The 16,900-nt window shown below is 63.4% G+C and overlaps 1 long non-coding RNA gene across 1 annotated transcript; it reads left to right on the forward strand.

Moving 5' to 3' along the window:
* The first annotated feature begins 200 nt into the window (after positions 1–200).
* LOC109495426 lies at positions 201–4,649 on the forward strand. The gene is made up of 3 exons (XR_006592011.1): positions 201–1,654; positions 1,781–3,338; positions 3,923–4,649. It is a non-coding gene; the product is annotated as an uncharacterized LOC109495426 (long non-coding RNA).
* The last annotated feature ends 12,251 nt before the right edge of the window (positions 4,650–16,900 follow it).

Here is a 16,900-nt window from a genome sequence, read left to right on the forward strand (position 1 = left end):
GAGACACAGAATCGGAAACAGGCTCCAGGCTCCGAGCCATCAGCCCAGAGCCTGACGCGGGGCTCGAACTCACGGACCGCGAGATCGTGACCTGGCTGAAGTCGGACGCTTAACCGACTGCGCCACCCAGGCGCCCCATTCCAAGCAGATTTCAAGTCCGGGCTCGCTGCGGGCTGCCCTTGGGTGCGTTTCGGAAGGAGGGAGGGGGAGTCGGCGGGACTTCATCCCCACAGCCGGGGACTGAGACGTCTACACGGCGTTCCTTCCTCGCTCAGTGCTTCGCGGTCGGGCCGCCTCAGAGGGGCCTGGAGCTCCTCCTTGGTGCTCCTCTTCGGTGCTGTGACCGTCAGACCAGCGGGAACTCAAATTTGGACACAGGCGGTTTCAACGAGATCCGGCAGCGAGCCACACGCACGTGTCCGCCTTCCACGTCGCCACAGAGGTCAGACGCTCGTGCCTGAGAGGAACAGCTTCAAAAGGCACGTTGGGACGTAGGGTGGTGGCTGAACCATCTAAGTCCTGGGTTGCAAACCGGCTCGTCTGTCTGCAGGACACGTTCCGCATCCCTTCGGAGCAGAGCCGTTTCCAGTGCGGAGCTCGAAACGCACCTCGAGGAACTCCGGAGGGATTTTCTCCTGCTTCAACGGACGTCGAAGGAGGCGAGTCATTGGCCAGGGTTTGTGGGCAGAACGTGACGTCCGGTTTGTTAGACTGGTGTGCACGGCGACGGAGCCTTTCAGACCCTGCTTTTGAACTTCTAACATGTGCCCTCTTGGCTCTGAGCTCGGATCCGAAGCCATCGGTGGCTCCCCGTTGCCTATTAAATGGACTCCGTCTTCTAAGTCCTCCGCGAGGTGGGTCCGGACCCAGCTTTCCCGACACGTGTCCACGTCCTTGGTGCTGCCCTGCGGGTCCACCTGCCACTGCTGAGACGCACGCCGGGTCCTTCCTCCGCGGACACGCAATCCCCCTTCGGGACGTGAGGACGGCCGCCTTAGCCACTGCGCAGGTTTCTGTGTAACAGTTAAGCACGTGGCCTCTGCCACCCTGAGGCAGGAGCCGCGGCCAGGCACTGGAGGCTAGGCGGCTGCGTGACCCTGGACGGGCTCTGTGCCTCGGTTGCTCATCGGTAAAACGGGGACGGTAAGAGTGTCCACCCCACGAGACTAAATTATCTAACAGACATAAAGCTGCCGTGGTGATGCGGAGCGCGTGTTAGCCGATGGCCGCGCCTGGAATGCGGAGGGCTCCCAGGTGGAGGCGTGATGTTCCTGACCCCGAGCGGGAGACGCCTTATCTGGCTGGAGGTTTGGGAAGCAGCCAAGTGGGCCTGACCCCCGCGTCCTTGTCCCCTTGGGGGACACCGATGGTGGCACCAGCCCCGCCGCGTGGGGAGGGGCTGTGGGGGGGGGTCCGGCGCCCCTGTCACCGGGTCAGGCGGCCTGATTAGAAGCCTCAGCCGCCCTCCCCCCAGACTACACCGTTCGCAGGCGGTACTAACCGCGGTATTTTGGCCTCTTCCGCCTTCCCGCGTGTCTCATTTCTGTCAGTCTAGATGGGGACTGGAGGGAAACTGCCCTTCGCTGCCGGACAGGCCTCCCCCGAGACCCAGGCTGGGGATGCCACCAAGGCTGCTGGGCCGATGAATTAGCAGGTGCGTGGGTCCTAGGTTCCAGCTGTGCTTCTGGAGACGCGACCTCTCATGGAAGGCCCAGGGTCTAGCGGGCAAAGCCCTACCCGGGGCCACTCCAACTCAAGGACGCCTCACCCGTCCCTCCAGGGTACCAGCCCCGGGCACATAACCCACCTCGCAGCGGACCTCTTCCGGCCAGGAATCCGCTCTGCGCATGGAGAGGCTGGTGGAAAAGTCGGCCTCTGCTTGTGGTCTTTATCACCGCCGGCAGATGTGTGGTTTGTGCTGGGCTGGGACCCCCTTCCCCAGAACCAGCAGGGCTTCTCCGTCTGGCGTGCAGCTGGGCGCTGCCCTGGTGTCCCCAGGGTACCCAGTGTCCCCAGTATCCCACTGCCCTCATGTCCCCAGTATCCCACTGCCCCAGTGTCCCCCTGCCTCAGCGTCCCCAGTGTCCCACCGCCCCAGTGTCCCCCTGTCTCCACTGCCCTCGTGTCCCCAGTGTCCCCAGTGCCCCTTCTGCCCCCTGGTCTCACTCTCTCGGGACCCCAAAGCTCTCCAGCCACTAGACAAGTACTCTGCCTCAGGAGGGGACTGAAGGTCACAGGGGGTCGGGTTGGTCACGGCAAAAGGGTCAGGAGGGAAATCCATGGACCTCCAGGGTTTCCGGCCCGGCTCCCCATCCCTTTGCCGCCACCCCCTCAGGAACCGTTTCTGACATTTTTCTGTGGCCATCAAGGTCTCCGACTCCGTGAAATTTTAACGCCACAGATTTACTGTGAACCTGTTTGTGTGCCGTGGCCTGTGCACCACGAGTCCCACAGTATCTGAGGCCCTTTGTCCCCCAAGAACTAGCTTTGCCTCCTCAGGGGCAACATCAGCACAGCTGGGAATGAAGGATATTCTAGAAGGATCTAGAAGGATTTCAGGGGACGCGGATGTCAGTCTGCCTCCCTGCTCCTGCCCTGTCCCCACCTCATCCGCCACATTAGCGGGCGGCTTGCAGAGAATTCGGGGGACACGTCCTCTACGGCAGAAACTGGCCGGATGGCGAGCAGGGCCACGCGCTCCTGGAACATCGGGGTTCCTTCGCCCCAGAGGTGAAACTCCCCAGACCTCGCTCCCAGAGGGACGCTGGCCTGGCCCCTGCGACAGGGGCGGAAAGCCGGCCAATCCCGCGGAGGCCCCGAGCCTCCCTCACCTCCACCTCCTTGACCTTCGGTCTCCTGACACCCAGGCGGGTGGAGGTGGCCACAGAGGGCAGGAGCCCCACCCCAAACCTCGCCTGTGAGGGGGACCTTCCCACCCCTCCCAGCTCCTCCCCCCTCTCCCCACCCCCTCCCGCAGCCTCCCCCCACTCTACCTCACCTCCTGCCCCTGCCTCTCCCTGGCACTGGGGTCACCCCTCCCTCCGAGACAGCCTTCCTGTGCTCTGTGCCCACCACGGCTGCCTCCGTCCATGCCTCTCACGGGATTGTCTGGCCCCAAGGTCCCCTCTTCTCTAGGGAGACCCCTGAGCCTCTCCATGAGCCCCCAGACCGTTCCTGCCCCTGTGATCTTGCCGCTGGCCAAGCTGAGGGGCCCAGTGTAGACGTCTGACTGGGCTGAGCTGCCCGGTTCCCCTGCTGCTCTGGGCGGGAGTCGGCCCCAAGGCCTCTCTTGCTGCCTCCACCAGAACTGCTACAGTTGCTACGTCTTTGCCCTGGAGGTGAGTCAGGCTCGCACCAGGAGAAGGTGACGCTGCCTGAGCCGCTGTGTTTCTTCTCCAGATTCCCGGGGGGGGGGGGGGGGGGGGGGCAGACCTGGCTTGACCTCACCTCCCTGGTGGCTTTTTCTGGGTCCGAGCATACCCCAAAGCCAGCCGGCCGTGGCCGGGGAGGGCAGAGCCCCTAGAGCCCTGGTCGTAGCGGCCCATCCTTGGCTGTCCCGGGGGCACTTTCTCAGGCGGGCTGGAGGCCCTGCAAGGGTCTCCCGGGGCGAGCTCAGGCAGAGGAGGGGGCCCAGAGTGGGTGGGGGGGCGGAAGGGGATCCGGTCCGACTGAGGCCAAGGGCTCGAGCCTTACAAAGTCTCTCTGAGGCAGGAGGAGACGTTTCTGGAATCGCGTCTCCTGTGGGCTCTGTGCACCCTCTAAGGGTGAAGCCTTGGGGTACGGAGGGTCCAGACACGGACGTGTGACGCGAGGTGAAGGGTGGCATGCGGGCCCGGGCGCTTCCAGAAGGGATCCCTTCCCGGTTATTCAGACATCTGTCCAAAGCGGTGAGTCTAATTAGCGCTAATGTCCTTCTTCCCAGCGAACCCTGATGTGAAAACACAGACACACGCGAGGAAAACACATTCGGTTAATTAGCCCCGTGGAAACAATGCCGTCTTCCAGGTCTCCCCGTGGCGTGCAGGGGGAGCAGGGCCTGTCCCTGTGCCCACGGGGAGCCGGCCCCTCGTCCCTTCACCTGGGTTCGCCAGTCACCTGGTGGGGAAGGGCCCCCCGGAAAACCCCTCCTTTCATCCTGTCGTTCCGTTTGTTTGTTCGGTGGCAAAATACACACAAACGTGGAATCTACCACTTTAACCATTTGTTCGCAAGTGGACACCTTCGTGGCACCGCGCGCCCTCGCTCCCGCCATCCAGCCCAGAACTCCACCTGCGCAACCAGCAGCCGGGTCCCACAGCCCTCGTCCCCTCCGTCTCCCAGAACCTGCCCCTTCCAGGTCCGCGTCTGGGTGCCCGTCCGCAGCGGGCTCACTTCCCTGCGCGTCCTCTGGGTCTGCCCAGTGACGGCAGGTGTCGGCCCGCACTCTTCCTTCGGGCTCAGTCATATTGTGCTGTTGTCGATCCCACACCGTCTTCCAGTCACCTGTGGACGGACCCTGGGGCCGTTTCCACCTCCTGCTATTGTGAGTGGTGCTTCATCCAACGCTGGTGAGCAATGTAGCGTTTTTAACCTTCGTGTTTCATTACATACCCGTGCTCTTTATAGAAAAATCAGAAATGCAGAGAAATCAAAGTGCACATCAGGGGGCACCCGGGTGGCTCAGTCGGTTGAGCGCCCGACTTCGGGTCAGGTTACGATCTCACGGTTCGTGGGTCCGAGCCCTGCATCGGGCTCTGTGCCGACAGCTCGGAGCCTGGAGCCTGCAGCCTGCTTCGGATTCTGCGTCTCCCTCTCTCTCTGCCCCTCCCTCACTCTCACTCTCTCTCAAAAACAAATAAACATTAAAAAGAATTTTTTTTAACCTTTAACCAACACACTGAGACATAGCCCCACGAACGTTTTCTATTTATCTCTCCGAACGTTCTCAGTCTCGGTCCCTTGGGCACTTTCTCTTTCGAGGAACCCATATGGCCAGACTTACGTTTGTAAACAAGACAGAACGCACTACATACATCCTCATTTATAAGCTTTTGAAGCGGATTCTGTCACGAGTAACACCGCCGTGACTCCCGCTCCCGATAGAGGACAGACACGCGGACGAAGTGGCTGCCGGCCCATTCTGAAGCCCGCGTTTTAATCCAGATGTGAGGCACCATTGTGAAACGTGCCCGGCTCCCGGCGTGGGTGGACATGTAGATCGTTTCCCATATTTTACTATTATAATCCAAGCTGTGATTGCTTCCTCGTAGCCAAGTCCTCGCGGGCAGTCTTTATTCTCTTAGGCAGAGTAATGGAGAACTTTCTCGTTTTTCGACTAGGAGAACGAGGGGTCTGGGAAGTACAGTGTTTGCCCAAAACTTCCATGGGCGTAATTTGGTCATTAACTGGGTGGCTCCTAGCAGTACTGGAAAAGGGGCAGTGTATGTTTTCAGAGCCCCTTTTTGGTCTACCAGAAACCTTCATTTCTTCCCTGTCAGAGACCCCCACTGTGCTAAGTCTTGCGCCCTCCCTCCCCCGGGTCGCCCAGGGTCCCCCGTGGCACCGGCCCCCACTGAGCGCCAGGGATTCTGGGAGTGGCCCATGGGTGCTGCGCTGCAGTTTTCCCGGCTAACCTAATCGGGACTAACGCACCCCCCCCACCCCCACCCCACTGACCCAGCACGGAGTAACGACACCGTTGTGCATACGCACAGAGAGAAGCAAGCCCCAGTATCGGATGCCTGAAATGTAAGGTGTTCTTATAGCTCGTGGGGCGTGTGCTCAAGAGATGATTGTTAAAATAAAAGGGAAGGAGGGACGGACGGAGGGAGGACCCCCGGTGTCTCATTCTGCCCCGTCCTGGTCCTGACCCCCATGCCTGCCCCAGCCTGCCCCAGGTTTGCTGGGAGTGAGCTCTCCCAAGGGCGGGATACACATGGCACCAGCGGGGTCTCTCCCCAGGCTTCATGCTCATCAGCAGTGAGCGGGGACGCGCCGGGATTTATTGGCTCGGCCTCCGTCGCGATGGATGCGCGTGCTGAGGTCCTGAAGACAGAGCTGTCATGCAGGGGATGACCCAGCTTGGAGAGCTTAGGCAGAGAAAACTGTGAATGTATAAGGAGATGGGGACTCAGTCTGCATGTGAGAGAAGCTGGGGGCGGGGGACTGGCCCTTGGGACGGCCGTAAGGCTTTCCTGACTTGAGCAGATCCTTGCCCACCCAGTGTCTCTGCCCCACAGCAGCAGCATGGGGTTAGCTAAGAACAGCTTCAGCCAGCACCCCACACATGGGGCTCCTGGATACCACCCGGTGCTGACGGTCTGGCCTCCTCCACGGACTGTAGACCCCTGGGAGGGGGGGGGGCGGGCAGAGACCGTGTCTTCTCCAGTCAAACTCACAGCTCCCAGAACGTCCACATCCCAGTGGATGGTACCATTTATCAACCCAGATTTGGGGGGAGGAGGGGGCAGGGGAGATGGGGAGGAGGGGGTGGGGGGTGGGGGAGAAGGTGCGGGGTGTGGATGGGGATGGGAGGGCAGGAGGAGACGGGGAGAAGGAAGGAGGGCGAGGAGAGGGCAGGGGTGGGGATGGGAGGAGGGGAGATGGGGGGGGGGGGGCAGGGGGATGGGGAAGGGGAAGAGAGAGGTAGGGGAGGAGGTCCTCCCTCCTGGAGAGGAGGCTGGGAGTCTCCATTTCTGCCCCCCTCCCTCAGAGTAATGACTGTCCTGGGCCCCAGCATCGCCCTGTCCCTCTGGTGGCTGTGACCCCCACCCTGACCCAGAGGTCCCAGTCCCGAAGCTCTCAGGGGAGGCGAGGAGGTTAGGAGATGAGAGAAAGTGGACTCCCCAGGTCCTGGTCGGCCCCCTAGCAGGGCCCCCTGCAGGGACAGTCTTACGGTTCATTAACAGTCAAACTTTGCCCTCAAACCACGAGGCAGGCCTTCCAGAACCAGCAGGATCCGGGACAAGGGGGTCCAGAGACAGGGGAGCAAACAGAGAGCAACCTGCCTGCTTCCAGCCGACCCAGCGCTCCAGGTGGGGGAGGACATCCCTCAGCCACAGGAACAAGGTGCAGGGACCCGGTACTGTGACCGTGTCCCACTGGGCAGCCAGAGACGGGGCAGGGGCTGCGGCCTCCCCCACTCGCTCACCGGAGCACCCTCCCCCCCAAACAGGCCAGCCCTCTCTGGGTCTGCGGCGGAATGAGGGGACAGGACGCAGGGTCCCCGCAGGGAGGCACCTTGGCCCCTGGTTCCTTCGTCTCTGTGCCCAGAGGGCCCCTGAGAGCCCAGGCCTCACCCCCAACTCCCTGGGCATCGCGAGGACATCCGCGTGTGGCAAGGTGTGCAGGGCACGGGCGCGCACGGGGCTCACACAGGGAGGCCAGCACCAGCTCGGGGACGGCCTCCTGCGCACACTGGTCGCGGGTAAGGATGGGCAGCTTTGAGGGTCGGACGCTGCCGGGAGAACGGAGGACAGAAGAGGGAAGCAGATCCACATAATTTGTACGTGGACTGTTTAGGGCACGTTTTAGGCCCTAAAAGCGCTGGATGTCCACACACAGGTGGGGGCTGGGCTCAGCTGGCAGCCCCAGGACGTCCTCCCCGAGCACCCTCGGCTGTTCCCGCGGTGACCGCCCTGCAGGAGCCTCACGGCCCCCTTGCCCCGCCCGCCGGCGGCCCCAGGCGCCCTGATGCTCTCTGCAGTTGGCATCGGTCCACGGGGTGGCCACGGTCCTCGCCTCCACCGGCCCTGGAGCTCCTGGTCCCCGGGGCCTCCTGACATTTGTCCTCGAGAGGAGTGTGCTGGGCCCCACGGCTCCCCTGCGCCCACCGCACCTGGAACAAAATCCCGTCCGGGCGGCCCAGGAGCCTCCACCCGCCTCCCCAGCAGACCCGTCCCCGAGAGGCTAGCACAGACCTCCGCGTGGCGCACTCTCACTGCACCCGCGCCCAGGGCCTCCCTGACCGCCGTGTCCCCAGCGGCCCCTGCTCCCCCTTTCCCGGCTCTGCCGGTCTCTGCACGGCTTCCACCCAGAAACCGTGCTGTTCACCCGGCTGGTCACCGGCCTCTGGAGCTCGTCCCGAAAGCACAGAGTCTCTTTCTGGTATTACTTCACACTCCAGGCTCATGGGGCGCCCGGGGGGCTCAACGGGTTGAGCATCCAACTCTTGGTTTCAGCTCAGGTCATGATCCCAGGGTTCAGGGGTTCGAGCCCCACATCGGGCCCTGGCTGGCAGCGCGGAGCCTGCTCGGGATTCTCTCCCTCCCTTTCTCTCCGCCCCTCCCCTGTGCTCTCTCTCAAAATAAATTAATTAACTTTAAAAAAAAACAAAAACCTCCAGGCGCAGATTTTTGCCTGACGCGTAAGAAAATCTCCAAACGCACGTGCTGGGAGCACACGAATGAATGAGTGAAGGAAGGGGAGACGTAAGAACGTGCCTTCAACAACAGACAAAGGGCCGACTCCAAGGCGGGTCCTCCTGTCCCAAGGGGAAGACGTGACCCCAGCCCTGTGACCCAAGGGGAAGACGTGGTCCGACCCTCTGACCCGGGCCGCCGGCCCCACTCATTCAGCCTGTAACCATCTCTCTGTGGAACAGGGTCTGGAATCCAACGTGGCCCCAAGGCCTCCCCTGGTCTGGTCCGACCCACGTTGCACCCTCTCTCCTGTGCCCTCCGACATCCATGTCACCCCGTGCGGAAGGTGGGGTGTCTGAAGTAAAGGAGAGAAGGGGCAGGTCGTGGAGGGAGGGATGTTTGTCAGAGATTCACTGAGAGCCGCGCCCTCCACACTCGTCGTTCCCGTCCCCACCGGGCGTCACGGCCCCCGGGCCTGCCTGGTGTTTCCTCCTGGGAACTGTCCCCCCGCCGCCTCGCTCCCTGGTTATAAATCCCCCTTCGCCCTGTGGACCCGGGCTGTGCCCCCCGCCCCTGCTGCAGGGCCCCCCAAACGGGCACTGCTCCTGAATGGTTGTCCCTCCGGCAACATTGGTCGGAAGCCCACTCAGCCTTAAAAGGGAGGGACTTTCCGACGGGTACAACGTGGCTGAACCCCGGGGACGCGACGCTCAGTGAAGCGAAAGGGCCCCGCCCCAGGAGGACGCTGTGACTGCCCTCCCACGGGGTGCCCGGAGTCGTCGGATTCACACACACACAGAGCGGGGTGCTGGGCGGCAGGGGCTGAGGGAGGCGGACGGGGGGCCAGCGTGCGGTGGAGACAGCTTCTGCCTGAGAGGATGAGAACGTTCCGGAGACCTCGGGAGTGATGGCTGCACCATGTCACCCGGCGTGCACCTGGTTACGTGGCAGGTGTGAGGGGACTCACATCCACCTGTGGGCCCACCAGGTGTCGTCGAAAACCCGCTCTCCAGGGACGGTGGTGTGCAGCGTGGCTGGGGCTGCTGGTCTTTGGGAGACTGTCTCCCTTATCTGCAGGAGCCTTGCTCTCCCGCGAGCTACCGAAGCTCGTGCCCGCCATCAGCGGCCCTGGAAGGGCCCAACAGGTGCCAACCAGCCCCCTGCCTGCCACCAGGGCCCCGGGTGGGCCCTTCCTGCTCCAAACACCGCGTAGGGCTGATCAGAGCACCGCCAGACAGCCTGTGCAAGACGCGAGCCACGTACACAGACCTGCAGTGACAGTGGCTTAGCGTTCCCAGCTTTCCAATCAGCCCGGAGCGCATAATTCCTGCTAAATACCGTCAGCGTCGGCGGGGCCGTGTGGGGGCCGGTCCCTGCCTCCAGGGGTTGACGGCCATATGAGCTCGTGTGCCTGGACAGACCCAATGCTGTGGGACTTCGGAGGCGGAACCTGCTAACGACAGGGCTGGGACACGGGAAAAGGTAAGCGGTATTCCAGTCCGGGTGGGATGAGAATCATCGAGCTCCCCGCCCTGCCTCCCTGTCTGGCGACATCCTTCTTGTTTTCTGGGGGGGGGGGGTCCCCCGCCTTAGAGGGGTCACAAGGGGTCACAGACACACCCGGGGGTCAGGGTGGCTTGTGCAAAGCCCCTACTTGCAGGAGGCTTTTCCTCACTGTCCCCTCCCCCCACCCTGACACACACACACCAAAGAGCCAGGCTTCCCACCCCCATGACCCCTACCACGGAGAAGCCCCTGGGAGGCAGGCCGCCGGGCCTCGTGTGGGAATGTGGCTCCCGCCAGGGGTGGGCTCCAGGCTGCACGTGGCCCGCGTGCTGCGGCCCCTGCCGACCCAGCCGTGAGGCGCCTCGGGCTCCCTGTCGGGGACCCTGAGCCTCATGCAGGGTGGCAGGGTGACCAGCCGGCCGAGGGAGGCTGTGGCCAGCACTGTTTCACGGTCTTTCCTGGCCCTTTGTCCTCCTGCACAAAGCTTCCAGAAGGAGAAGCCTTCCCACCTTTCGGGGAGTTCGGTCATCAGAGCTGGAGGGGAGCAGGGCCCTTCTGCCCCTGCCGACCCTGCACCCGTTAGGTCTCCTGGGGCTCTGTGGAGCAGCCGGGACCGGAAGAACCCGGGGGCACCGGGAAGAGCCCACTCGTGGGCTGGAAGAACCCGGGGGCACCGGGAGGGTTAGCAGTTTGAGTCAAGGTTGGTGAATTATAGCCCAGCCCCCGGCGCCCGCCTGCTTTTATGCGGTCAGCAAGCTCAGAGTGGTTTTTCTATTTTTAAAGAGTTGTGAAACAAAGAACGTGGGGCAGAGAGAAACGTGGCCCAGGGAGCCTCAAGGATTTCCTGCGTGGCCTCTCACGAAACCCGCCTGCCGGGCCCTGGCAAACAAAACACAGGGCTATAGATCATAAAACACCCAAATTCACACGCAAAAGTTAAAGCACAGGTGAACCCTTGGGGGCAGACGTGGTCTCCAGGTGAGGATGGCTCTACTCAGCAGGTGCACGGGTCTCTCACCTGACCGCACCTGCCCGCTTGTGACGGGGCGTGGTCTGTGCGGTCGGCACGAGCGACAGCCCCCAGCCTGAAATGAACAGAGACGGTGCGCGTGGCGGGGTGTGGTGGCCGGTTTTACGTCCGCTTGGCTGGGCCGTGGCGCCCGGATACTTGGTCAAGCACATCGGGGTGGTGCGGACGGTGGCCTGAGATGAACACTGAAATCGGTCGACTCTGAGACAGGCAGCTTGCCCTCGTAAGCTGGGTGCATCTAGCACCCGGGCTGGTGACCGGCTGTGCCCCTAGGAACCGGGGTTCTGCCAGCAGGCGGCCAGGACGCCCCGTCCAGTCTCCCCCGGGTCTCCAGCCTGCTGGGCACCTGCCGGGGTTTGAGCCGCCGGCCTCTGAGGCTGCGATCAGTGCCTTAGAATAAATGCCTCTAGTGCCCCCCACACACATGTGTGCACGTGCACGGACTGTGTGCAAATCTTCGTAAACCTCCCTCTCCGGCCGGAAGTGAGGTCCACTGCGGCTCGTCCCTGCCACGCCAGGGGCTCTGGGTCAGCAAAGCGTCCGAGACGTCTGCAGGTCAGACTGGACTCTGCTTCCTCTGTGTTTCCGAGACTCGCCACGGGGCCGGGGACACGGGACGCCACGCTTTCTCTTGGGCTGCCCTCTGCTTCCCGTGCACACCTCCGAGGCTCTGGAGAAGCGCTCAGGGCAGGCCTCGAACGTAAGGGTCCCACGGCGGCATGCAGCGCTCCGGCCCTGGCCACCGTCCTTCCTCCCCCTCCGGAGGCCCTACAGGGGTGGAGACCACAGGGCTCGGGGGAGGGGGGGGCCTCGCCCAGGGTCCCAGGAGCAGGCCCTGAGGCATTGCTCAGCCGGCAGGAAGTTCACTGAGACCCACACTCTGCCAGGAGAGCGGGAGAAGCAGTACCAGCGGGAGGACGCAGCTGACCCCCGATGCAGACCCAACAGGGCCACCCAGCAACCCCACGGGGAGCTCTGCAGCTGGGGCAAAGGGCCAGGCCCCCCTACCCTCAGGGACCGGGCACCTCTCCGTCCGGAGAGGCCGCCCCGGGAGAGGACGCAGTCTTGGCCGAGGGCAACTCCCAGAGAGGACTGGGCTTGGAGCCGGGGAAGAGAGGGCCTCTGACGGGCGCACCCTTAACCCCCCCCCCCGCAGCGAGCTGCCTCCGTCCCTCCGCAGCTGCACCTCGTCTGGACGAGTGGGGTCCCCTCCGCTGACACGGCCGAATGTGCAGCCACTCCTGCTCGGAATAAATGTGACGACGTGATGCAGACACCGCCAGGTCTCGCCGGGGCTTCTGTCAGCCTCACATCCGTAGCACTGACCACACTCACTGCTGGTTCCGGTGTTTTCCGGGAGACTCGGCCCGTTTCCTGGGGAGCCTCTGGCCGGAGGGCAGGGGAGAAGGCCTCATTCATGGTCAAGCCGCCACCTCCAATATGTCGGTGTTTGGAGGCAGGGCCTCAGCCTAGCTGAGGTCACCGAGGCGGGGTCCTTCCCAAATGCCTGCGTGACCTCAGGGCCCTCCTGGGGCTGTACCTCCCTGCCCTCACCCCATCCACACACACGCCCCTGCGGGGGTGAAAATGGTGCATGAAGGCAGGACCCTCCGCGAACAGTCCTGAAGGTACGTCCCAGGTGCCCGCTAGGGAAGGAGAGAAGGGACACGGACAGGGCGCTGGAGCAGCCCACGCTGACCCCCAGGAAGTGCCACATGTAGCCACGTCAGAGGCCGTGACCACGTATTTGGGGCTCCCCCGACACTGTGGGGTGGAAGCTGAGAGCAGCCCGGTCAGGGTCACGGACTCCACTTCCCGCCCTCCTCACACCCTGGGGGGCCTGTGCCGGTTCCAACCTGAGGAACGCGATCAAGTGCTCGAGGCTCAGGCCACCACCCGCTACACGGGCTGCGTCTAGAGCTGATCTCACAAATAGGCAACCGATTTGAGAGACCCCCAAATCCCAACTTTCCAAACTCACAGCTGTCACAAGTCAGACGGACTTGGGTGCAGCTTTGGGTCGCAGTCGCGCTCACATCTCAAGCCAGGCACACCTTGGAACCGGGAGTCGCGGGTGGTGCCCGGTGGCCTGTCCCTGACCCGGGTCCACGCCGCCCTTAGGTTGTGTGCCATCGAAACAATCTGCTGCAGAATCCTTGGAGACAGAAGATGGAGGGGCTGTTGCAGAGGCCGGGGTGCGGGGGACAGTTTCGGTCTTCAGTCGGGAAAGACCGGACGTCCCGGAGCCGACAGAGTGCGTGCTTGGAAACGGTTGAGATGACTCATCTTTGTGTATTCAGTGGTGATTAAGAAAGAAAAAATGCGCGATCAGCCCAAGACCAGGGTGGCCTCGGCCGCGCGAGGGGCTGGGGTGTGCAAGGCGGCCGGTGGAGGAGGAAGCCGTGAAGGGGCCGGCCGGCCATGCCTGGAGAGGGTGGGGACCCTTCCCACCTCCCACTTTCCAGATGCACCGAATCCTCAGAGATGGGGGTGGGGGGGTGGGGAAGCGGGGGGACGGACGTGCTGGGGAATGAAAAGCAAAGGACCGGGCAGCCTGGCTTCCTGATTTTCCACAGGGACCATCAAGTGCCAGGCACAGTTGGTCACAAAAGGAGCACTTTCGGGTGTGCACCAGGCACTGGGGAGATGAGGGTGAGTGAGGGCTCGTGCCTCCCCTGGACCCCGGCACACGATCGTCAGGACCACGGAACTGCAGACTTAGGCTTGACTCCCGGCCACGAGCCCAACCCCAGACAGCGGGAGGCACATGGCACTTATTGTGCACTTACTGCATACAGTGGGGTGCTCCGGGCTCCCCTTTTATTTCACACTGCCACGGGAGGCCGGGGTGTGGGCCGTCTCACAGACGGGGAGACGGACACTCAGGGGTCCCCTGACCACGCTGGGAAGGGGAGGGAGACTCAGAGCCCTGCCCCGGGCGGCCCCAATTCAAAGCTCTTAACTCACTGAAATCCTCCTTCCTCAGAGACCGAGACGAATTTCCTGTGAGCAGGTAGCAGAGACGGAACCCCAGCAGCTCTGTGGGCGTCTTATTTTGTTTTGTTTTGGAGCAAACATAAGACTTTGCTGCCATGTGCAAGCAGGCCGACGTCCTGCCAGCCTTCCAGAGTGGGCGTGCTACCGCGTCCCTGTCTCTCTGTCTCTCTCTCTCTGTCTGTCTCTGTCTCTGGCTCTATGTCCCCAGTCCCCTTCCCTGAGTCCCCATGGTCAGGTGGGACCCCCATCATCAAGTGGGTCTCCAATGGTCAGGTGGGACCCCCATGGTCAGGAGGGACCCCCATTATCAGACGGGATCCCCATCATCAGGTGGGACCCCCATCATCAGGTGGCACCCCATGGTCAGGAGGGACCCCCACTATCAGACAGGATCCCCATCATCAGGTGGGACCCCAATGGTCAGGAGGGACCCCCATTATCAGACAGGATCCCCATCATCAGGTGGGACCCCCATCATCAGGTGGCACCCCATGGTCAGGAGGGACGCCCATCATCAGGTGGGACCCCATGGTCAGGAGGAACCCCCATTATCAGACAGGATCCCCATCATCAGGTGAGACCCCCATCATCAGGCGGGTCTCCACTGGTCAGGTGGGACCCCATGGTCAGGAGGGACCCCCATTATCAGATGGGATACCCATCATCAAGAGGGACCCCCATCATCAGGTGGCACCCCATGGTCAGGAGGGACCCCCACTATCAGACAGGATCCCCATCATCAAGAGGGACCCCCATCATCAGGCAGGACTCCAATGGTCGGGTGGGACCCTCAGCAGAGAGCCCACAGCCATAATGACACGGGCCATCTCCTGAGCCTGAGGCACTTGTACATATCGTCTCCTGTGTCTTCACAGCGTCTCTGCCAGTGTAGACGACAGCAATAGTAGCAGGAGAGTTTCTGTGCCAGAAGTGCTGGCGCCCACGGGACGGATGCTTCCAGAAGAGCCTCTGAGACAGGCTTGGGGGCAGGGGGGTGGGGTGCTGGTGGCCACCCCTGTCCAGCCCCACCAAGGAGCCTGGAAATGGGTTTTTCAGAACAGAAGGTGTGCTCTGGGGTCAGGGTGACGGCAGGAGCCCTGCCGGGGACACCGGCTCTGGGGTGACCAAGCGAGATGCTCAGCCTTGGAGGCAGGATGACCCAATGAGGGAGGACGGAGCCCCACGGGAGGGGCCCCGGATCTCAGTCCACGGGAAGGGGGAGTGCAGACGGCGGGGACCCGGGGCCGCGGAGAGCCCGTTCCACGGCCTGGGTGCACCACGCTGCGGAGGAGGGCAGTCGGGGGTCCAGGGAAGGGACCACGAGGGCCTGGCGATGAGGACGGGGTCCCAGAGGCGTGACTGCTCCGAACAGAGCGGGGCCGCGGTTTGTGCATGGGGAGGGGGCAGGGGCGTGCATTGTCCACGCCGTGAACACGTTACCCCGGGGGCCCCACCGCGGCCCTGGGCGGTGGTCGTTGTGTAGATCCGGAGCCCGAGAAAGAGCTCAGTGACACGCCGAGTTCACACAGCAAGCGAGGGAAGGACAAGCGCGCACACCGCAGGCACAGGCGCGCAGGAGGCACGCGCGGGCACGCGCACGCCCCAGGCACGCTCACTCGACCTAACAGGAAGCCGCTTCGCTCCCCTTCTTGGCGGCACGTCCCGGGGGGCGGAGGTCTGTGACCACGGCTGGGCTCGGGTCTGGGTGTTCTGGACTGGGAAGCACCGCGATGGCTCCTGGGGTCACCTCCTGCCACGGCGGACGTGACGGCTCTTCAGGCCCAAGGGCTCTGGGACGGTTCCGGGAGGGGAGGGGGCGGCATACAGCTGGCTGGCGGCAGCCAGAGCCCAGGCCGCGGGTTCTGTCCTCATGCACCTGCAGGGGCAGCAGGACCCCCGGGGAAAGACAGGGACTAAAGAAGCCCCCCCCCCCCCCCCGCCGCCATGAGTTGGCCCTGGCTCTCCCCGCCAGCTCCCTTCCCTGGATGGCTGGGTGACCGCCAGCGGGTCCCGACCTCATCCCGCAGTGCACAGTGTAGAGGTGGGGGCATCAGCCGAGGCCTCCTGCCCCTGTTGCGCTGCCAGGACGCTAACCTGGCGGTTCCAAGGTCACAGGACCCCCACCCACCCGATCTACGGAGGGCAACGGGAAGGGCCCAGGTGTCACGGGAGACGATTTCGGTGCGAATCTTGGCTTTTTCATTTACTAGCTGTGTGGCCTGGGCTGCGTTTCTTAACCTCTCTGAGCATCATTTTCTTATTTAAAGAACAAGAAACTACCTAAGGTAACAGGGTAGCACACAAATCGTCTGGAACCGGTCTTCTTCCCAGTCTGTCAAGTGGCACCAGTCTTGCCCGCCTCTCCCTGCCTGAGAAGTTGGGCGCCGGTGACGTGCCACGTAAAATATGGGGACATTCTGTGACCTGTGGTCTACGTGGGGCACAGCTTCCCGCCTCGTTCTCCGAGAAGCAAGCACGCCCGGGATTCCCCGTGGGCGCAGTGGCTCAGGCCAGTCAGCTCCAAAGCGGGGGGGGGGTGGGCCAGCAAGGTCGCCCCGACGGTAGGGGAGCCGCCTCTGGCTCCTCACAGAGCTTGCGAGAGAGGAGGGGTCCCCTGGGCCCTTCAGGAAGTGCGAGGCCCCAGACCCGCAGCCAGAAGAGGACACGGCAGAGGACACTGCAGCCGTAGGGCAGGACGCGGGGCCAGGCGGGCGGCTGCAGGAGGCCCTGGGCAGGTTTCCCGACAGGTGCGAGACCACGCAGGGGGGAGGCGACGGCTCACCTGGGCCCCTTGCGGGGAGGGGGTGCAAACAGGGCGGGCGGGAGACAGGGAGACGGAGGGCGGCGGGCACAGGCCCGAGCGGGAGCCAGACAGGCTCGGGGCCCAGGAGGAGCGGGGTCGGAGGACGCACATGGCCCTGCATCCCCCCCACCGCAGGCAGAGACCCCCACCTTCCCCCTCGCCAGGAGGCCCCAGAAGACAGTGGCCGTCCCCCCCAGCTTCAGAAAGTCTCTAAGGAATGACCGC

This window comes from Felis catus, chromosome F1 (assembly GCF_018350175.1).
Source record: "Felis catus isolate Fca126 chromosome F1, F.catus_Fca126_mat1.0, whole genome shotgun sequence".
Taxonomy (NCBI): domain Eukaryota; kingdom Metazoa; phylum Chordata; class Mammalia; order Carnivora; family Felidae; genus Felis; species Felis catus.